The following is a 24,091-nucleotide window of genomic DNA, read 5'->3' as shown; positions in this document are numbered from 1 at the left end:
ATGGGAAGAAAACAAGGTATTCTGGTCAGATGAGTATAGTGCAATAGCAACAGCAGCAGAAAATGCTATAACGGGAGTAGGATTCGTTATGAAAAGGAAGGTAATGCAGAGAGTGTTACTGTGAACAGTTCAGTAATAGGGTTGCTCTTATCGGATTCGACAGCAAACCAACACCGATGACGACAGTCCAGGTATACATGCCGACGTTAAAGGCTGAAGGTGAAGAGATGGGGAAAGTACATGAGGATGCTGAAAGGGTAAAACAAGTACGTAAAGGAAGATGAAAATCTGATAGTCATGAGGGACTGGAATGCAATTGTAGGGGAAGAAGCAGAAGAAAATGTTACAGGAAAATATGAGCTTGGGACGAGAAATGAGAGGGGAGAAAGACTAAATGAATTCTATAATAAATTTAAGCTATTAATAGCGAATACTATGTTCAAGAACTAAAAGAGGAGATGTACTTGGAAAAGGACGCCTCATACGGAAAGATTTCATTTAGATTACATCATGGTCAGACAAAGATTTAGAAATCACTCACTGGATTGTAAGGCGTACCCAGGAGAACACATAGACCCAGATCACGATGTAGTAGTGATGCAAATTAGGCTAAATTTTAAGAGCTAAGTTAGGAAGAAACTATAGGCAAAGAACTGGGATACAGAAATACTAAGAAATAATGAGATACGCTTGAAGTTCTTGAAGGCTATAGATACAACAGTAACGAATAGCTCAGTAGAGAGTTCAGTTGAAAAGGAATAGATATCTCCAAAAGGGCAATCACTGAAGTTGGACAGAAAACCATATGTACAAAGAAGGTAACTGCGAAGTAACCAGTTCATTGATGAAAGAAGGAAGTACAAAAATGTTCAGGGAAATTAAGGAGCACAGGACTACAAGTCGCTAAGAAATGAAAAAAATAGGAAGTGCAGGGAAACTAAGCTGAAACAGCTGCATGAAAATTGTGAATAAATCGAAAAAGAAATGATTGTTCGAAGGACTAACTCAACTCGTACGAAAGCTATCAGTGAAACTAAAAGGAAGGGTGGTCACATTAATAGTGCAATGAGATCTCCACTGTTAAATGCAGAGAAGAGAGAGAATAGGTGGGAAGAGTACATTGAAGGCCCCTATGAGGGGGAATATTAGTCTGCTCTGACAAAAGAATAAACGTAAGTCGATTTAGAAGAAATAGGGGAGGCAGTACTAGAATCAGAATTTAAGAGATCTTTAGAGGACTTAAGATGAAATAAGGCAGAAGGAATAGATACCATTCCATCAGAATTTCTAAAATCATTGGGGGGAAGTGACAAGAAAACGACTATTCACGTTAGTGTGTAGAATGTGTGAGTCTGGCGACATACCATCTGACTTGGGAAAAATATCATTCGCCCAATTTCGAAGACGGCAAGAGCTGACAAATGCGAGGATTATGACACAATCAGCTTAACAGCTCATGCATTCAAGTTGCTGACAAAAATAATATACAGAAGAATCGAAAAGAAAAGATAGCGTGTGTTACATGACGATCAGTTTCGCCTTAGGAAAGGTAAGGGCATCAGAGAGGCAATTCTGACGTTCGGGTTGATAATGGAAGCAAAACTAAAGAAAAATCAAGACACCTTCATAGGATCTGTTGACCTGGTTAAGCGTTCGATAATGGAAAATTGTGCAAGATGTTCGAAATTCAAAGAAATATAGGGGTAAGGAAGGAGAAACGGATAGTATACAATAAGTACAAGAGCAAAGAGGGAATAGTAAGAACGGACGACCAAAAACGAAAGGTTCGAATTAAAAAGGCTGTAAGACAGCGATGTAGTCCTTCGACCCTAGTGTTAAATATGTACGTCGAAGAAGCAGTGGTGAAAATAAAGGAAACAGGAGTGGAATTAAAATTCGTGGTGAAAGGAAATCAATGATGCTAATCACTGATGCCGTGAAATCGAAGAAAAATTACGTGATGTGCTGAATGGACTGAACGGTCTAATGAGTGCAGAGTAAGCTTTGAGATTAAATCGAAGAAAGACGAAAGTAATGAGAAGGAGCAGAAACGAGAACAGCGACAAACTTAACATCAGCATTGTTGGTCACAGAGAAGATAAAATTAGGGGATTCTGCTACGTAGACAGCAAAATAACCAATAATGGACAGTGCAAGGAGGACATCAAAAGTAGACTAGCACTGGCAAAAAGGGCATTCCTGGCAAAGAGAAGTCTATAGTATCAAACATAGGCCTTAATTTGAGAAATAAATTTCTGAGAACATACGTCTGGAGCTCAGTATTGTATGGTAGCGAGACATGGACTGTGGGAAAACCGGAAAAGAAGAGAATCGTGGCATTTGAGATGTGGTGCTACCGGCGAATATTGAAACTTAGGTGGGCTGATAAGGTAAGGAATGAGGAAGTTCTGCGCAGAACTGGAGAGGAAAGAATATGTGGAAAACACTGACAAGGAGAAGGGACATGATGATATTACATCTGTTAAGACATCAGGGAATGACTTCGTTGTTGCTAGAGGGAGCTGTAGAAATCAAAAGCTGCAGAGTAAGGTAAAGACTGGAGCACACCCAGCAAATAAAAATGTTGCAAGTGCTACCCATGGTTGAAGGTTGGCACAGGAGAGGAATTCGGGGCGGGCCGCATCAAACCAGTCACAAGACTGATGATTTTTTGAAAAAAAAGTCAGAATCGTCTTCTTACCGATAGTGATTCCTACTGTCTTACCAATGATCATTATGAATCAAAGATCACGATTCAGGAATATCATCCAGACCAAGAACACTTTGTGCATATGAGTATTTCAGCCCGTAGTCAAGCTCGCTGCTATTGCCTGAACACGAAATTTTGGACGTCCATTGGCAATACATTGCTTTTTTTTAATCATCGAAGAAAGCATAAAGACGTTCCTGGCACCTAGGAACGAAACTAAATATTCGTTTACGTGCAATTGTTGTCAATACAGACTCAGTGCATGTATGAATCCTGTATTGAATTTCAGTCCCGTAAGAGTACATGACTGAATAATAAGTGCAATTATTTATCCTGTCACTCTAAGAGACAGGTATGGCCCAAAATCAGGTATGTGTTAGTTACGCTGTAACAGTTACATAACCGAAGAGTGAGTTCATTGGCCTTCCGTCCCTTATGTATGTAACAGAAGCAATACGTTATGTAAGAATTTTGTATTTACGTTAAAATATTTCTTCCTCCAGAACACGTCCTTGAAAATCACTTGTTACAATGACTTACTGTAAGTACTTTCACCGTTGTTTAATACTGATTTTGGAGATAAAGTACGTCAGCTGTGAGTACTTTTTCAAGTGACAATACATGAAGAAAAACATTCTAATCATGATGACCGCGTGCCATTAAATACGGGCCATCAGCGGATCAGAAAAATCATTACAAGGCTATAATATTTACAACACAACGATGGTACCTCTGCTTCCTGATAAGCCACCATTTTTAATCCTGTGGGTAGGTTCCCCACTCACCACAACAAATGCCACTGAATAAACTTCTTTGTGTCATCTTTCTGTATTTTGTAACCCAATCCCCCACCCTCCCCGTCCCACCATCACTATCACACTGAAATCCAGATTACTGCACTACATGAGAAGATCTAGTGATTCTGGACGTAATATAAAACATGATAACTGCCCAGTACCACTATTTTCGAAATAATATGATATTGTCATATGTACTGGTTGATAAGTTATGTTGGTAAGTAGCACTAGACAGAGATACATGTAAAGCACGTTGAATCCTCTGAACGTCTCCGACAGATAGTGTACCGTAAGTGAGTTTCTACGCCGATCATTAATTTCCACCCACATTTTGTCTTTAGCATCCAAAAACGACTTATGAAAAAAACATTTTGTAACCTTTCAGTTTCACCTGCATTATCTACCATAACTCTTTCCCTTCGAAAAGGTATTAGACTTCAGACAACGGCTTCGTCCGGTAGCTCTACACCAATGAGGCCAAATTTTGAGAATTTACAAGAAAGTGTTCTTCCGACTTGTCATCCCTGAACTATAGAAAAGTGGACATAACTATGTAAATATTCCATCGTGTCAAAAATGGTGCTTTTCTTTTCGATTTCACTCGGAAGTATCTGAAACATTTTTGCTAAGACATGTTCCACAGCTGTCAAATATTTGAAGAAATTCATGTAACTACATAAACAGCCTTTGGCGAGTATTGTGTCACTGACCACTTTTGGTAGTACGTAAGTGACGTAAAAATAATTTATAATAAAAACATCTAAATGGGACTGGTTAGTACGTAAAGCGTTACAACCAGGTTGACAATTGTTTATATCAAAAAAACTTACATCGAAACCTTTTGTACTGCTGCCATATATACTCATCGTTTCACACAAAACTGAGGTGTGCCCTCGTCGTTGACTCTTAATTTAAATTTACATTCATGTGCAGGTTTGGCATCCTACAGCATTAGAAGGAAAATAGTATACGTAGAACAGGGACGATCATTGTCATACACTAATGTACGAGTAGCCCAAATGAAAAAGCCGCTAACTGGATGATAAGCGAAACTGAGATAGTCACGAAAAGCTCGTCCAAATTAATCCAAACTATTAAAGTTAAAGACTATTTCTTTTTCAAAAATAAGTAACGAATTTTTATTTGTCGCTATTACGGGCTGAAATCTGTGATCATGTTTTATACGTTACAATCTTATGTGAAATACTGATTCAGCGGCTTTTACACCCGATTTATGCAGTTGTAGCTTTTTGCAAACGTATCGATCTAATTACGAAACAAATATTCAGTTGCAAACGCCGTTATTCGGTGATATGTTATAAACTACAAAAGGAAGGAATCCAACTATTGCGAATATGAATAGAATACGGTTTATTTGAAAGAGGAGTCAGGAAGTTCTACAAAACTGGCATATAAAAATACAAAGTGAGATTATTTTTCAGGAAGAATTGATTTATTTATCGTCAAAAAGAGAACAAAAATGAATGTTCAACATTAGATTTTCTTTTAAAAAAATACACCACCGTGCTTTAGACACCACAAAATATTATAGAAAATAAAATAAGCTCCATATAGGATCTTGGTACAACCTTGACAACATTTTGGAGAGTGAAAAAACTGGCTGAAAGCTGCATCTTAGTCAAAACAGCGACAAAAATTTCTATAGAGTGAAACTGGTTGAAAATTGATTTTAAGTTATATCTATCTCAACACTGTCCATCAGCTCAGAATCGCTCCCGACTTCTTCCTCGTTCTGAGGGCTGGAAACGGCAAGAGTGCCTTCCTGCACGTCCAACACCGCGGTGTAGAATTTGAGTTTGTCGTTGGTCGGCCAGTCTTACCCGAAGTGAAGCTCCATAAGCCTTGTGATGTACCCGAGTTTGGCTTCCGAAAGTTCTACAACTGCTGTAATGATTGTTGGACCGTTTATTTTGCTGAATCACATCACGCGTCTTGAAAAGTAGGCAGAAATCTCTACACACAGATAAAATAAAAGGGATAGTAAGCAAGAAGGGCTAAGTTAAAAAAATCGAGTATAGAATACAAAAAGATGTGACTAAACGACATTTTCGACAGAAAATTTAATTTTTTACTCCCAACATCCCTCCCCCCAGTGCTTCCTTAAAATCGGTTGCAAAAGCCGCTATTCGGTGACGTGTTATAAATTACAAAAGGATGGGATTCAATTATTGCGAATATAAACAGAATGGACTATTACTGAGAAACTGAAACTCGAAGCAATCTGTCAACAGTTTAAGTGTAGTGCATAGCACAACTATACCCGATCGCACGCACTTCTTGCCGCTACATGCGAGATCCACTGCATTTAACACAAATTTTCTTTACTTTTGCAATGCACCACTCTCTTACTTTGTTACCATTGGCCGGGCTATACCATTCTGTAGAGAAGAGAATAGAATGTACCACGAATTTGTTCAGGATATGTCATAAAAATTAGTTTTAATTGCACAACATTGCTTTACTTATACCTTCATGTTATTACCATTCTCTTTTCGAAATATTTCTCTTTCACTGATCAGGACGCCTCTATCTTTCCTGAGAGTGACTGTCGCCCTTGGTCTTGTTCTGGCCATATGCAAGTACTACGGCAGGTTCGACTTCTTGCAGAATCCCTACTATATCAAATACTTCCACTTCGTTTATACCATCTTCTGCACTTAAACCGTCCACAAAATCACGAACTTAACGTTAGCTTTTGGTAAGTCTGTTGTCAGTTGTCCGTGCTTTGCATCTGGATATGGTGCGGCGACCGCCATGCCTGTTGAACTCGGTGAGTTTTGCAAACGTTGGACATTTATCGAGCTTTGCACCCAAAGACAATGTGCAGTTATCGGTTTTTGCAACCAAACAAGATTTTCCACAGCCATTTTCAATCATCTTTAGACGTTTTTGTACCCTGAAACCTATTTCACAGTGTAGGTACTGAAAAAATTATGCGATTGTGTGACCAACTCAAAATCTACAAAAATGGCATTTATCAACTTTTGCATCTGGGATACTCATGAAATAAAGTGAAAACGAGGCAGATGGAAAAAGTTGGTAAATTGTTTATTACCTCAGAAATAATTGCCGGAACTGTTCATAGTCGTGAGAATTGCGGAACCATGATTTTACCCAGACAGGCATCTCTTCGTCTGAAGAAAATCGACGGCCACGAATATCTTTCATCTGGACTCCAAAAATATGGATATTGCATGAGAAGAGATCGGAATGTAAATGGAGGATGTGTAAGGGCGTCCCAGCAGAAGTTCTTCAAATGTTCAAATGTGTGTGAAATCTTATGGGACTTAACTACTAAGGTCATCAGTCCCTAAGCTTACACACTACTTAACCTAAATTGTCCTAAGGACAAACACACACACCCATGACCGAGGGAGGACTCGAACCTCCGCCGGGACCAGCCGCACAGTCCATGACTGCAGTGCCCCAGACCGCTCGGCTAATCCCGCGCTGCAAGGTCTTCAAAATACAAGAAACAACCTTGGCAACAGGCAGACCCGCAAAAGTGCGTTAAGCTCAGAAAATTGGGATAAAAATTCTCACAAAAAAAAAGAAACAACACGGGCAACATGTGATGGTTGCTTTGATGGTTTATTTCCAGCGCGTTATGGTTTGTGGGCAGATATTCGACAGTGCAGCCCGTCCACATGGACGTCATACATTTTCTACGTGAAAAGCTGTGGCTTGAAAAGAGGAAAATATAGTTTCTGCAGGCACATATCAAAGACATACTTTAAAATATAAGACGTAAAAGGCTTGAGCACACAATGGATGGGCGACTCAGGGAGCGAGGGTCCCCGACAATTTCCGGACGTTATGCAAAACAGGTCTGTCACAGTCGTACGATGTATTTCAACATGTCTGATACATGCGTGACCAAGACACCTTTTACGTGTTAATACAACGTACCAAGAAGTTTTTTTAATAACAATGTATAAGGGGCGATCAAAAGTTTCCGTTTGAGGGCGTTTTTGCAGAGCATATGAAGCGTAGTGCGACTCCGATGCATGTACAGACCTTTAGGCAAGAGAGTAGAGTCGCACTACTGAGTTTCCGATGTACGGTCGGTAAATACGAAAACGTGAACTATGGCGACGTTATTGCTAAGTGCATCCATACAGGACCAACGAGCTGTTTTTCTTTGCTTAGCTGCCGAAGGAAAAACACTGACAAATATCCGTCGGAGAATGAAGAATGTGTATGGGGCAGCATGTCTATCGAAAACCAGCTTTGCAGAATAGTGCACGACAAGTGGTGTTCCTGCTTCATGGTAACACACCTCCACATATTGCAAATGTTACACCAACTCGAACTGGAGACACTCAAGCATTCCCCCTACAGTCCTGATCTCTCCCTATGTCATCAAGCCTTCGGTCCCTTAAAAAGCGCCTTGAAGGCTCGACGCTTCCTGTCTGACAAGGATGTGTAGGAGGAAGTTACAGACTTCTTCGCGCAGCAGACCACGGAATTCTACCAAACAGGTATCTTCAACCTGGTACGTCGGTGGCCTTAATCAGTACGGCGTTTTTGCGTTATTGGCTTACCGATTCTGGACTATAAGGCCTTGAAAAGGATGTTTTATATTGCCTCTTATACATACTATTCGGAAATACCCGTTACAAACTTCTAGCACCTGTAGAGAGGAGTCAGTACATTATATTTTGGATAAGTTTCGAAAACATACTGTTTCCGTGCCACAGTTGTTTGATGAAATTTTTGTTAGGTAGGCATGAGACAAGGTATTCATGGGGGGAGGGGGCTGGTTGCGTTGGATCGGCTGATGTCCTACGACGTCTATCATACTAGTCTTTTGTCTGGTCTGGTTCGAGTCTCATTCATGTTTCTGTGAGCATTAGAGCAACGAGGTTGAGCACACGTTTTCAGAACACACCGATATGATCCTCCCGAATTCCGAAGCTCACTGTGTGGAACAGATGCTTATTGGAACTATCAAGATCGCTCTGCACAACGTCCGACTCTCTTGCATACCCTTTTCGCCACAATTAGGCAACGGCTACGAGGAAAGGTACCTTCACCATCAGTAGGCTTAACTGTGGTGCTCTCCGCACAACCGAACTGGAAGAGGACTTACTGCATCCCAAGGACGCCAAATATGTAAAGAAGGAACTTCCTGATGCAATAAATCCGAGAAGAGACAAGATTTGGATCAAATCAACCCGGACAGCCAGTAGCGTTTTTATAGTGAAAACAGACAATGACGATGATTGCGGGAAGTTTCAAGAGAGAGCTCATCAGATACACAACATTAAATGCGAAACACTGAAATATAAGAGACCCAAGGATTTGGACGACAGTGAACTTCTCGAATATATCGATGGGCTTAACTTGTCTGAGCACATGCAAAAGAAGGAATGTTAAGAAGAAGTACGACTGACGTTAAAAAACAGAGCCCGAAAGAAAACATATGACAATTACTTTATAGAAGTCACTGCTTGTGTTCGTAACTCCTGCAGCAAAAATACAAGGTGTAGCTCGGTTTCAGTGCTCTAGGAATGAATGATTATGTGGACCCAAAACGTTATAAATTTTGTGACTTAGGTCACACCAAGAAGACCTGTAAGCCTACTCCCACTTTGGAGCAGAGGGCCACCAGAAAGTGTATGTTCAAAATTCAACTAGAGCCCTGTCTGCATTCTTTGTCGCAACAGGAACAAAAAATCTGAATCACCTGGGAAAAACTGTGCAACTTATGCACTGGTGTTAGAACGTGAAATAGCTAGAACAGACTATGGAACCATAAACTCCACGGCAAATCTGTTTAAGGCAAGTAACAGAAGAAAAGTTGCCCAGGAAATGGAAACACAAATCCCCGTCGGCAGTAGCCAGAAATTGGCCTCATAACATAGCCTGGCTTCTGCAACTTGAGATTATAGTGCCAGGAGGAATAGTGTCACATTATGACGAAATTCCAGTGCCAATCACTACTGTGTTTTTTGAGAAGCAGCATCTTGAATTAATGAATTTCATAGATGACACGGTACTACAGAAGAGAATAGAGACAGAAGTTGCAAAGGAACTTAGAAGACTGTCTCTTAAATGAGTAATGATCCAGACAAAGATGTGTTACATGATAAACAAACTTGAGTTGCACCAATTTTGATCAAGTGAAGCTGAAACTCAGGAAGCATAAACACGCACAGTATAACTCATAATGACCTGTCCACAAGGCAAGAAAGCACTTCGCCATCACGCACAAAATCATACTACATGAAGTTCGTTCAAGCAGAGACTATATGGGGAGCACCAGTAGCAATTTAAGCTGTGAAGGCTGTTGACGGAAGAGGTGTTCCTCTTGCAGCAACGCCTGCAATGGAAGGCTTCCCGACTTGTCAGATGCGCAATACGATACCGTATCTATATGCAGCACCTGTCACTGAGTATGATAAAGGTGATGATGATAATAATGACATCGGCAATACAATACAGATACATGCTCGTGTGCGAAGTAAACTGGCTGTGACTGAAACACGAAAACTAATTGACGAGCTGAGCGTTGATATGATCTGTTTCCAAGAACCATACCGTACAAACAAAAGCCTCCCACATTTATCTGCGAATATTTTAACAGTTACGGGGCGCCATGAGGCAATGTAAGCCATTCTGGTTGCAAGTAGGGAATTCACTAAGACTAAGGTGGCACAGATGTGTGACATGCACATGGTCAGAGTGGAAGTGAATGACGCACAGACGAAGTGGATTGCAGTAAGCATACATACGCATTATTCTCATCCCGTCGTTTCTTATGTAGATAAACTCACGGCGGTCGCTCTGCATAGACGAGGTTCGCGTATGCTTGTCGCAACAGATTCGAATACGAAATCCTCCCTCTGGTAGAGCCGGCAAACTGACGAACGAGATGAGATACTAAAGGTCGCAGTGCTGGAACTGGACCTCATGGTTTTAAACCTAGAAGGTCGGCCGGGTACATTTGAGGGACGAGCAGGTGCACCCACTAACATAGATGTCACTTTAGTAAACCACCTGGCATCAGCTAAGATAAATACACTCCTGGAAATGGATGAAAGAGCACATTGACATCGGTGTGTCAGACCCACCATACTTGCTCCGGACACTGCGAGAGGGCTGTACAAGCAATGATCACACGCACGGCACAGTGGACACACCAGGAACCGCGGTGTTGGCCGTCGAATGGCGCTAGCTGCGCAGCATTTGTGCACCGCCGCCGTCAGTGTCAGCCAGTTTGCCGTGGCATACGGAGCTCCATCGCAGTCTTTAACACTGGTAGCATGCCGCGACAGCGTGGACGTGAACCGTATGTGCAGTTGACGGACTTTGAGCGAGGGCGTATAGTGGGCATGCGGGAGGCCGGGTGGACGTACCGAGGAATTTGCTCAACACGTGGGGCGTGAGGTCTCCACAGTACATCAATGTTGTCGCCAGTGGTCGGCGGAAGGTGCACGTGCCCGTCGACCTGGGACCGGACCGCAGCGACGCACGGATGCACGCCAAGACCGTAGGATCCTACGCAGTGCCGTAGGGGACCGCACCGCCACTTCCCAGCAAATTAGGGACACTGTTGCTCCTGGGGTATCGGCGAGGACCATTCGCAACCGTCTCCATGAAGCTGGGCTACGGTCCCGCACACCGTTAGGCCGTCTTCCGCTCACGCCCCAACATCGTGCAGCCCGCCTCCAGTGGTGTCGCGACAGGCGTGAATGGAGGGACGAATGGAGACGTGTCGTCTTCATCGATGAGAGTCGCTTCTGCCTTGGTGCCAATGATGGTCGTATGCGTGTTTGGCGCCGTGCAGGTGAGCGCCACAATCAGGACTGCATACGACCGAGGCACACAGGGCCAACACTCGGCATCATGGTGTGGGGAGCGATCTCCTACACTGGCCGCACGCCACTGGTGATCGTCGAGGGGACACTGAATAGTGCACGGTACATCCAAACCGTCATCGAACCCATCGTTCTACCATTCCTAGACCGGCAAGGGAACTTGCTGTTGCAACAGGACAATGCACGTCCGCATGTATCCCGTGCCACCCAACGTGCTCTAGAAGGTGTAAGTCAAATACCCTGGCCAGCAAGATCTCCGGATCTGTCCCCCATTGAGCATGTTTGGGACTGGATGAAGCGTCGTCTCACGCGGCCTGCACGTCCAGCACGAACGCTGGTCCGACTGAGGCGCCAGGTGGAAATGGCATGGCAAGCCGTTCCACAGGACTACATCCAGCATCTCTACGATCGTCTCCATGGGAGAATAGCAGCCTGCATTGCTGCGAAAGGTGGATATAAACTGTACTAGTGCCGACATTGTGCATGCTCTGTTGCCTGTGTCTATGTGCCTGTGGTTCTGTCAGTGTGATCATGTGATGTATCTGACCCCAGGAATGTGTCAATAAAGTTTCCCCTTCCTGGGACAATGAATTCACGGTGTTCTTATTTCAATTTCCAGGAGTGTAGTTGGCAAGCTCTTCAGTACCTAACATCCAGTGACCATTATGGAATTGTCACCGAAGGGGAAAATGTTAGTAATAGAGGGATACAAGCGGAGAAAAGCACGATTGGCTCAGACATCAGGATTGGCAGGCTTAGTTGCCTACACTGAAGTATTTCTAATGGAATCACTTCCAGTTCATATAGATTTGGGAGCGCGGATACTAAATGAACTCTTGCAGACAACACAGAACATTTATATCCCTACGAAAATCGTGAGAAAATCAGTTTATAATTCCCTGAAGCCCCGAACTACCCACACTGAGGCGAAGGTTAAAATCAAGAAGAAGAGGTTATCAACATGCTTTAGGACAATCACAGTGCACACTGCCAGGCTCCATGAGTACAGGGCAATTAAGATATGCTACAAAACGTTGTGTCAGGAAACTAACATAATACACTGGGAGAAATTTCTACGAATGCAACTGACCATATAAGCTATTGACTGAAAATCTTACGGAATCTACTGTCATGTCCACAATTCGTAAGAGAGAATGGTTAAATGACCACTGAATGAAGGGAGTCAGCAGACCTGTTAAATGTCCTTCTTCCTGATGATGACACAGGCACACATATTGAAATACATGGTCAGCTTAGAAGTGAACTAGATAACGAATACGGCAATCTTATGCTGCTGATACATTTCGTTCAAGAAGAAGCTGATATCGTAATTCCAGGCTAAAAATTGGAAAGGCACCTAGTTGGATGGCATTCATCCTGAGGCTAGGTCCACTGTCAGTGCCATATTTGACGACATTACTGAGCCGGCCGCTGTGGCCGAGCGGTTCTAGGCGCTTCAGTCCGAAACCACGCGACTGCTATGGTCTCAGGTTCGAATCCTGCCTCGGGCATGGCTGTGTGTGTTGTCCTTAGGTTAGTTAGGTTTAAATAGTTCTAAGTTCTAGGGGCATTGCAAACAGATAGGATTTCGGCGACATGGATAGTAGTCATTGAAAATGGAAAGGATAAAGAGCCGGCATCACCGGAAAGGTATTAAACGTCTTGGACAAAAGAGCGTCTGTTCTGTGATCGGTTGCAGCTGCACAGAGTGCTCTCGAGTTTAAACCAGTGTCACCACGGATTCAGAAAAGGGAAGTGCATAGACGATGCGGTTAACAGAGCTCTTCGCACTGTAGCAAATTCAACAGCGAAGCATGCAATCGCGTTCATGATTTACATCGCAGGCGTATTCGATAATCTTTGGTGGTCTGCGATGTTTGCACGCCTAGATCTCGGTGTCGCCAAATGTCTTTATAAGAGCTTGGTAGATTACTGTAGTGGATGTATCGTCCAATGGATTGCAGGGCAGAGCAAGGTAATCAAAAATGTTACGAAGTTCTGTCCTCGACGCACCACAAGTGGTCCATTATTCTGGGATCTTCGAACCGAATTCCTGTTACATATGTTAGACGGGACAGATGATATAGAAAGTGTTGTTGGATACGCAGATGACATCCTAGAGTTGTGTTCTGCAGATTCCTAGACGAGACTTCAGGAAAAGGTGAATGACGTGCTTCTCAGCTGCAGCATTGCTGAAAGAGCATCAAACTGACTATAGCTGTTCATAAAACCACACACATGCTTTGGAAGCGAAGACTTCCTCTTGCCAGAAATCATCCCCTGAGGATTGACGCAATACCTGTAAAGCGTAGCACTGTTTGTAGATATGTAGACGTTCTTCTAGTTCTAGAGCACATAAAATTTGTTCCTCAGAAAGAAGCAAAAATTATGCATAAGACTTCTCGTGCAGGCAATAAATTACCGTTGCATGTGGTGAGGTCATATCACGAAGCTGTCTTCAATGCCATAGCGAGCTTCGCTGCCAGAGTCTAGGCGCATCGCCTTCGACTAGGCAGCTACAAATCAATACGAAGTCGAATTCAGCGGCGCGTACTTCTGAGGCTCACCGGTGCCTTTCGGACTACACCTGTCGCGGGAGCACTGGTGATTCTCGGCATATGTCCAATGGATATAGTGTTATGATACAGGACAGCGCTGTAATGGTTGGGGCGTGGGCAAAATTATCGTGTGTACGAAATCACATGAACCCATATTTCTGACAAAAATCATTTACGAGCCAGGAAGACAGATGAATGGGACACTAGAAGCACTGCAAGACAAGTTTACCATACATTTACAAGGATCAGGAACAGGCCCAACCTGAGCGACATCGCCCCTCCTCCAGGTATAGCGCACCTCTTAACAGGTCACGGTCCATATCCTAAACATTTGGATCGAGCGGGATGTAGTAACACAACAACCTGTGAATGTGGAGAGGAAGCCTACGACGATCTTGTCGTTTTCAATTGTCCCTATTTTCAGGTAGAGAGACACTGCAGGCGGTGTGACTACCTTCTGCAAACAACTGAAAGTGACAAAAACTTGTGGACTTCAGTTAATATGATTGCACTTAGATTATCTACAAGGTAGCTGCTTAACATTCAGTCTAGAAAGTTAAGTGGACGCTCTGGATGTTAAAATAACGTCAACAGCTACAAGAAATTTGCTCGATTATAGATAATGATACGCACGTAAATTTAATTAAGAGAAACTTTAGAATACAAGTACATGTAAATAATAAGAAACATTTTAAAAAAGGAAGAAAAGAAAGAAAGAACGCTATGGCCATCCGCACAGTTCACTGGCTGCTGAAGTCAGCACATATCAGTGTGGGCAATGTATGAGGATCGTTCAGTAAGTAGTGGCCCACATTTTTTTTCTCAGTACATATTTATTGTTAGGAATCAGAATTTGGTGACAATATTCATCAACATGTCTTGTCCATGTCCTGTTTTTCTACGTAGTCTGCATCACCTTCTACGACGGACGCCAACGTTTTGGAGGAGCATGTATTCCCTGCTGGTAAAAGCTCTTGTCCTGTAGGCATAGCCATGATTCCACTGCATGACTGACTCTCTCGTCATCTCCAAAGTGTGTTCCCTTCAGAGAATCTTTAAGCTCCAACAGTTCAGATGAAATGGCATTTCTTTGAATCTTGTGGTCCACTGTGAGTATTCATGGAACCCATAGTGAGGATCTCTTTGAATATCCGAGAGTCTCCATCATTGTAGACGCACTTCCATTGCTGATCGACAATGTGGAGGCAATTGGCGAGTTGTGACGCGCCGGTCGGCACGAATAATGGCATGTGCACTAACCAGCATGTCTGGAGCGGTGGCTGAGACAGGACGTCCCGAGCGTGGCTGATTATGGAGCTCTGTTTCTGCATTTCCTGAGGCCGTAACTTTCTTTACCCATCGCCAAACTGTACTCCTATTAACTGCAGCATCGCCATACACTGTACACAAATGTTTATGGATATTCACCACGGTTTCTTTTGTGCACGCACGAATTCAATAACAGCACGCTGCTTCTAATGTGGGTCGTATGTAGACGCCATTTTGACGCTATACTACGGCTCTACCATCTGCCAGAACGGTTCGAAACTTCACCGGCGCACAGAACAAACATCAATTGTAAGGGTGAGTCATAGGTAGATGCTATTTTGACGCTATGTTATGGCTCTGCCATCTGCCAGAACGGTTCGAAACTTCAAAGTCGCACAGAACATACATCAAGTGTGAACCACCAACAAGTACGTTTGTCTATGTATATTAATGGCTTTCTAAAAAAAAAAATGTGGGGAATTACTTATTGAACGACCCTCGTAGGATAGTGTTGTAATGATAGGTTTAGAAGAAGATATATTTATAGCTAGGCAGCAAACCTCGAGTTATTCCCAGGCTGCCAGTAACATATCCATTAATATAACTTGTAAGCTATTCCCTTAGAATTTGTCTATTAATGTTCTTTTAAAATGATCGTTATTTTCAATTTTCTGTTTTATTTTTACATTAAATTACAAATAGTTGTTATTAACACACTTTACTACTATATATAAAATATAAATCATTGTATGTCACCATGATTATCGAATATGTATAACCTGTCTAGAGTTTCCACATAACAGGTCAAAAATTCGTGGCAATAAATTGAAACAGGAAAAAAATTGACTGTATCACATTGTAGAGAACCCGTCAACGAGTACAAGAGCAATTTTTTCGGCTATCGATGAGTGGAATAGTAAAACAATTGATGTTCTAGGTCACGCATAATCAGTTACTTGTAGAAGTGCTCGCGTTACCAACACTTTTTCAAATGGTTATAGCACGGAAATGGTACGTTTCCGGACATGGGTTCCAATTCAGGATGTTATCTACTCACTTCCCGCTACAACTCCTGTCCGAAACTCGTGGTTTAGTAATCGCCGGCACGGTTGCTCAGCGTGTTCGGTCAGAGGGTTATCTGCTCTCTGTAATAAAAAAGAACTGAGTGAACGGATTAACTATGAACTTGAATGGTTGTCATGGGACGTCCGCACCGAACAAATGCAACGAACAATAACGAACAAAATGAGATTTTTAAAAAAGCGATTAGCGTTGCTGCCATTGGATTACGGGGTTAAGGTTCGATTTCAGGTCAGGTCGGGGATTTTCTCCGCCGGAGACTCTGTGTGTGTTGTCTTCATCATTTTCACCATTCGGGAAAATGGTAAGGTTGTAGAGGGAAAAAGATTGGGAATTTGTAAGGGTGCTGACACACCGTCGTTGAGCGCCCTACGAACCAGACATCATCATCTACAAGTTTTTTTGGAAATTTGTGGTAAGTTCCTATGGCAGCGAACTGCTGAGGTCAGCGGTCCCTAGGCTTACAAACTACTTTATCTAAATTATACGAGGCGTGTTTTTTAAGTAAGGTCCGTTTGAATATAAGTACACAGTTAAAAGTTATTTCAGAAAAGTAAATTTATTTTCAGAAAGTACGTACTTCACTCTATTTTTCGGCATAGTTGGCAGGTCTATTCAAACACGTATCATACCTCTTAACCAATTTTAAAACACCCTCTTCATAAAAACTTGCAGCCTGCTCCGATCACCAAGAGTTCACTGCCGTTTTCACGTCGTCGTCATCATTGTAACGGCTGTCACTGAGGTGTTGTCTGAGGTAGAGGAACAGATGGTAACCGCTCAGCGCAAGATCTCGACTGTAGGGTGGGTAGTCTAGAACTTCCCAGCCAAAACTCTCCAACAAATGGTGGGTCTGACCTGCAGCGTGAGGTCTTGCATTGTCATGGGGAAGGACAATTCACTTTGTCAGCTTGCCACGTCATTTGTTTTCAATCGCACTGTGTAGCTTTCTTGGGGTTTGGCAGTATGCCTCTGCGTTGATAGTGGTTCCTCGTTGCATGAAGTCGACCAACAAAACACCATGCCTATCCCAAAACACCGACGCCATGATTTTGCTCTGGGACAGAGTCTGTTTGGCCTTCACCTTTACAGGCGAGTGTATGTGTCTCCATTCCATGCTCTGTTGCTTCGATTCGGGCATGATATGCGAAACTCATGTTTGTTCTCCAGTTACGATCTGACTCAAGACGCCATCACCTTCTTCGTGATAACGAGTCAGGAACTTCATCCCACACTCAAATCTTTGATTTTTGTGGTCCTCTGTTAGGAGTTTTGGGACCCAACGGGAGCACAGTTTTCTAAACTTTAGGTGTTCAGAAACAATGTTGTAAAGCACTGATTTCGACACGTCAGGAAATTCGTTTGAGAGACCTGTTATTGTCAAGCGCCTGCTCTCACGGATCCTCGCTTCAACTGAAGTCACCAAATCCTCTGTAATCAAAGAAGGATGACCGGAGCAGTCCTCATCACAGACGTTGTCACGGTCATCTTTTAATTCGATCTGGATCGTCGTCACTTAGCTGTTGCACCAGCCTTGGAAATTACACACGAAACTTGCCTTTCTTCAGAATGCCTAGCACACTACTAGCATTTACGTTACTCTCACGTGCCGCTTGCCTTGAAGATTTTTGAGCGGAACGCTGAAACAGTTTCAAGACCGCAGTTGTGGAATCATCACTTGTAACTGTACGAGGTCGCCTTGATCGACCTTTATGCACATTACCCACTGTTCCACGAATTTCGAATTCGTTTCGTAGACGAGTAATTGTTAACCTTGAAGGTGGTTCTGTACCATACTCACTTCTGCACTGTCTTCGAACCGCAGCTACATTCTCAAACTTACGGTACCACATAATTATCTGCTTCCGCGCTTCAAAGCTCAAACGCACGTCCGCCATGTTGCACTTACGAACTTTGTTTTCTCTCTTAATAGTATCAACGTACACTTCACAAATCTGTCGATGAATTTCTGCAGCAGACAGTTTCCTTGCTCACGAAAACCGTATCACTGAGCTAACATCACACGCGGCGGGCGAGTTGATAGTCTTAAACATTTTGAAAGCACAGAACATAACCGTACAGGTTAGCTACAGAGCTGAAACTGAGCACAGTTGTTCCCGAGGCATGCCGTTACACGACGCACGCGCTCGTTGCGGCATGCGCGCGAACTACTAGTGTCTAGAACAAAAAGGACGTTACTTAAAAAACACGCCTCGTACTAACTTATGCTGAGGACAACACGCACCCATGCACGAGGGAGGATTCGAACCTCCGACGGGGAGTGCCACGTGAACCGTGGCAAGGCACCCCAGACCACGAGGCTAGCCCAAGCTTCTAAAAGTTTTTAACGGAATTTTCGAACACCCTTTATATTTACGTCTACTACCTATAGCAACTAGCCGTCAATAATTCATCGTTTAGTAAAACCAGTTTGTGATGCTAACATGAATTTTTTTCGTTGTTATGTGTGCGTCATTTAATTTTTCGTTGTTGGTTGAATTTTCGTAGATGCCGAAAATTCAACTTGGATATGTCTGTTCCTGGTAGCTGAGTGGTATGCCGGCACGGTAGCTCAGCGTGTTCGGTCAGAGAGCTGGTTGGCCTCTGTAATAAAAAAAACTGAATGAACGGATCAACGAACAACCTGAACGGGTGTCATCGGACGTCCGTCATGAACAAATTCAACGAACAATATAGAACAAAATGAGATGGAAAGGGAAAGAAAAAAAAGTTGTCAGCGCGACGGAATGTCATGCCTATCGGCCCGGGTTCGATTCCCGGCTGGGTCGGATATTTTGTCCGCTCAGGGACTGTGTGTTGAGTTGTCCTTATCATCATCATTTCATCACCATCGACACAAAAGACGCCGAACCATGCGAATGGTCCATCCGAAAGGAGGTCCTAGCCACACGGCATTTATTTAACTTGCATATTATGTAGAATATAGAGGCCCTTTAGCAGAAATGTAAGCGTCTAGCATAAAGTAGCCGTGTCGTGGGTGTAGATCTCTAAACGTTCCCCTCCTCGCGATATTCTACGCGAAAAGTCACGCTCAGGCGCTGCCGTTTGCTTGCAGAGAACGCGGTCACCGGGAGAGGTACTAGCTATGGAGAACACACTCACACACACACGCCGCATGCGGTTAAGTAGCGCAGAGTGGAGTAAAGGCCTTTGGCAGCCGTGGCGTGGCGAGTCCGAAAAGCGGCGCACTTGAGCGGCGGCGATGCGCTCTCCTCGGCAGATCAAAAGCAGGGCCGCGGCGCACACACGGCTCGTACGGGCGCGCGGAGGGCAGCAGTTAATTAAAACCGGCGGGAGGCCGTATGGCCGTCCCTGCCTTCCACCCGCACACAGTCCAGTCAGCCACGCCTGACACCGCCTTTGGTGAACGCAGCCTGGACGCACTCTACACTGCGGCGGCGGCGTCCCCGCAGACGGATTGTCAGCCTCAACTCTGCGCACTGAGAACAAAGATCATTCCACTTAACATAGGTCTACTCTTAACTCGTGTGAGAATTTCGATACTGACTGCGAAAGCCTCATACTTTCTCTCTCAACTGATCTGAGTACCTGTTAGAATTGAGTAACTGACTATCTGGACTAAATATCCGTCTTCAGTAAAATAAAAACAAATTTTTACACAGTATTTTGACCCAAGAACGATTGTTAACACCATCTGACCACTGTTTGGTGGAAGTATTTGAAGGCATGAGATGGGCCGCGCGGAGTGGCCGCACGGTTAGAGGCACCATGTCACTGACAGCGTTGCCACTCCCGTCGGAGGTTCGAGCCCCTCGGCCATGGGTGTGTGTGTGGTTCTTAGCATAAGTTCGCTTAAGTAATAGGTAAGTCTAGGGAACGATGACCACAGTAGTTTGGTCCGTTAGAAATTCACACACACACATTTTGGCATGAGATGCTTCTATTGCGCATTGGGAAAAATGGGAAGGGCTTGAATGAATATCTGAATGAATCTGAGTCACGACGACGCCTGGCAGTCTCTTTACACGATTCAGAAACACAGGGTGCTTCAAAAAAATGTATACACACTTTGAACTGTCATAGACAACTTATTTCCCCTTCTACAAGGTTAAATATCTGTGAGAAAGTATTGTTATGTTTCTTCAACAGGTGGCAGCAGTGCCAAGGAAGTAATTGCAACATGGCGGACGTGCGTTTGAGCTTTGAAGCGCGGAAGCAGATAATTAAGTGGTACTGGAAGTTTGAGAATGTAGCTGAGGTTCGAAGAAAGTGGAGAAGTGAGTATGGTACAGAACCACCTTCAAGGTTAACAATTACACGTCTACGAGACAAATTCAAAATTCGTGGAACAGTGTGTGATGTGCATAAAGGTCTATCAGGGCGACCTCGTACAGCTACAAGTGATGATTCCACAACTGCGGTCTTGGAACTGTTTCAGCGTTCGCTTCAAAAATCTTCAAGGCAAGCGTCACGTGAGAGTAATTTAAGTGCTAGTAGTGTGCTACACATTCTGAAGAAAGGCAAGTTTCGTGTGTACATTCCAAGGCTGGTGCAACAGCTAAGTGACGACGATCCAGATCGAAGGTTAGAATTTTGTGAATGGGTTCAGGAGATGGTGAGACGTGAACCGGGATTTATGGGTAGCATAATCTGGTCGGATGAAGCCCAATTCAAACTCAATGGAACTGTCAATAGGCACAATTGTGAGTGTACTGGGCTGAAGATAATCCTCACATTACAGTTGAAAAGGCTGTGAATTTGCCTGGTGTAAATGTGTGGTGTGGTTTGTCTGCAAGAGGACTCATTGGGCCATTCCGCTTTGAAGTTACTGTTACTGGAGAAACGTACCTAACAATGCTTGCTGACTCCATATTCCCTGCCATTCGTGCATTATACGGTAATGATGAGTTTTATTTCCAACAAGATGGCGCCCCGCCGCATTATTATAGGGACGTAAGAGCATACCCGGATCACTATGTGCCAGGCCAGTGGAAAGGACGCAGGGGACTAATCGAGTTTCCTGCATGCTCTCCAGACCTCACGCCGCTGGATTTCTTCTTATGGGGCACAGTAAAAAATGAGGTGTGCAAACGTAAACCACGTAAACTGGACACACTTTGGAATGAGATTCAGGAGGTGTGCGCAGAAATCTCATTGGACGCTTTGGTACGATGTACGGAATCAGTGGTGACTCGTACTCAGAAATGTATTGATGCTGAAGGCCACCAGTTCGAACGTTAATCAGATTTGCAAAGTACATTTATTTTTCCAATTGGACTTCAAGCTTTCCATTTCCAGAAATTTAACATTGTAGAACGGGAAATAAATTTTCTATGACGCTTCAAAGTGTGTACACATTTTTTGACGCACCCTGTATAAATGTGGCCGCCGTTCAGGACAGATAACGCGCTGTGAGGATGTACAGCCTCGGACTGTAAGCCTACATTGAGTCCAAAGAAAACATGAACTATTACTGTTAGTCAAACATAATCCCGAAGAGCACAATGTCTCGTACTCTCAGAAAATCCAAAATGCGTTTCTGGCTGTAAATGCTGCAAAGAATTCAAACCAATTCTGCTGAAATCAATTGCTTTCACTGTGACTAATAATTCCTTTGATGGCAGAATTTACTGTAAACTTCATACTCATAACCAATGTGGTCTCAAGGATGAATACAAGAACACGTGTGCGACGTAAATATTGTTTTGATTTCATAAATGACTGAGGAAGGAAAATGAATTAAAAATGCTTTTCTGAAATTCCTAATTGTTAAAAAGTTATTCAGTAATCAATGACAAACAATAAATTGGCACATGTGCTATGATGGCCCACGTGTCATACAAGCTGCCAATACGTGTAAACCAAAACAAAAGTACATTCCATGCACACCAGCATAATCTAAGCAATGTTAAATCAGTGGGAATGTAATGACGTCAGTACCCTAACCTCCCACATAAACATGTTCAATACCAATAGTGTACTACGAGCATAGAACAAGATCTGTCTCCATGAACAACAGAAGGTAAGCCTGAACACGACTGAAGGTACCCCAATAGACCTTAAAACTTCGCAAACAACGTATTACGGCAATATGCAGGACCGTGCCATCATCTCACCATAATCCTCGTAGTTTCTAGCATCAGAATGGCCGTTGAAATGTAATCTCAACTAAATACACACCGTCCATAAGCCTCCTCCGACAAGAGCCCAAATGCAAGGAACGCAAGTCTTCGAAAGAAGGAGGAAACACTAGAAGAATCAAGAAACCTTGGTCTCGCAATGATCGAAGCACACCACAGACAACATTGCCCTCGTTAGTCTAGCACTGGCCAACTAGCTTTACTTCTAAAGCATCGCCTAAAGTTAACAAACACTTTAGTATGCTTAGCAACCGATAACCCGGTGTCTTTGCAATAACTTACCGTCACACAGCCCTTGCTAAATGAAGAACTCGGAAAGTAACCTCTTAATGGAAGGTTGTAATCTAGATGACGAAGAGATATGTGTATCGTAACGAATTTAAATGATTTAAACAACATCATAACATAATTACCCTAAGTACTTACTACTGCATTTACTTCTCTCATACGTATTGTTTTGGTGGTGGTGATACAAATTATCGTGGAACCACCAGGAGGGCACATACACCCATCAAAAAAAGTTTTGCATCAACTCGGTTCCGAGAGTTCCGCCCTTCTTATTGCTCATAAAAACCACACATTGCTTGTTGTACCACTTCACAGCGAGACCTTCAGAGGTGATGGCCCAGATTGCTGTACACACCGGTTCCTTTAATACCCAGTAGCACGTACTCTTGCACTGATGCATGCCTGTAATCATGGGATACAATCCACAAGTTCATCAAGGCACTGTTGGTCCAGATTGTCCCACTCCTCAACGGCGATTCGTCGTAGATCCCTCAGAGTGGTTGTTGGGTTACGCAGTCCATAAACAACCCTTTTCAATCTATCCCAGGCATGTTTAATAGGGCTTATGTCTGGAGAACATGCTAGCCACTCTAGTCGAGCGATGTCGTTATCCTCAAGGAAGTCATTCACAAGATGTACACGATGGGAGTGCGAATAGCCGTCCATGAAGACTATTGTCTCGCCAATATACTGCCGATATGGTTGCAATATCGCTCGGAGGATTGCATTCATGTATCGTACGACCGTTACTGCGCCTTCCATGACCACCAACGGCGTACGTTGGACCCACGTAATACCACCCCAAAACAGCAGGGAGCCTCCACTTGCTACACTCACTGGACGGTGTGTCTAAGGCGTTCAGCCTGACCGGGTTGCCTTCAAACACGACGGTTGTCTGGTTGAAGGCATATGCGACACTCATCGGTGAAGAGAACGTGATGCCAATCCTGAGCGGTCCATTCGGCATGTTGTTGGGCCCATCTGTACCGTGCTTCATGGTGCCGTGGTTGCAAAGATGGACCTCGCCATGGGCGTCGGGAGTCAAGTTGCGCACCATGCAACCTATTGCGCAAAGTTTGAGTCTTAACGCGACTCCCTGTGGCTGCACGAAAAGCATTATTCAACATGGTGGCGTTGCTGTCAGGGTTCCTCCGAGGCATAATACGTAGGTAGCGGTCATCCACTGCTCCTTGGGCGGCCTGAGGGAGGCATGTCATCGACAATTCCTCTATGTCTCAACAACAACACGCTTTGGTTAACTCCGAGACTCCTGGACACTTCCCTTGTTGAGAGCTCTTCAAAGCACAAAGTAACAATGCGGGCACGATCGAAGATCGAACTGCGGTATTGACAATCTAGGCATGGTTAACTACAGACAACACGAGCCGTGTACCTCCTTCCTGGTGGAATGACTGGAACTGAT

This window comes from Schistocerca piceifrons, chromosome 4 (genome assembly GCF_021461385.2).
Source record: "Schistocerca piceifrons isolate TAMUIC-IGC-003096 chromosome 4, iqSchPice1.1, whole genome shotgun sequence".
Taxonomy (NCBI): Eukaryota; Metazoa; Arthropoda; class Insecta; order Orthoptera; family Acrididae; genus Schistocerca; species Schistocerca piceifrons.
Note: the sequence above shows the minus strand (reverse complement) of the source record.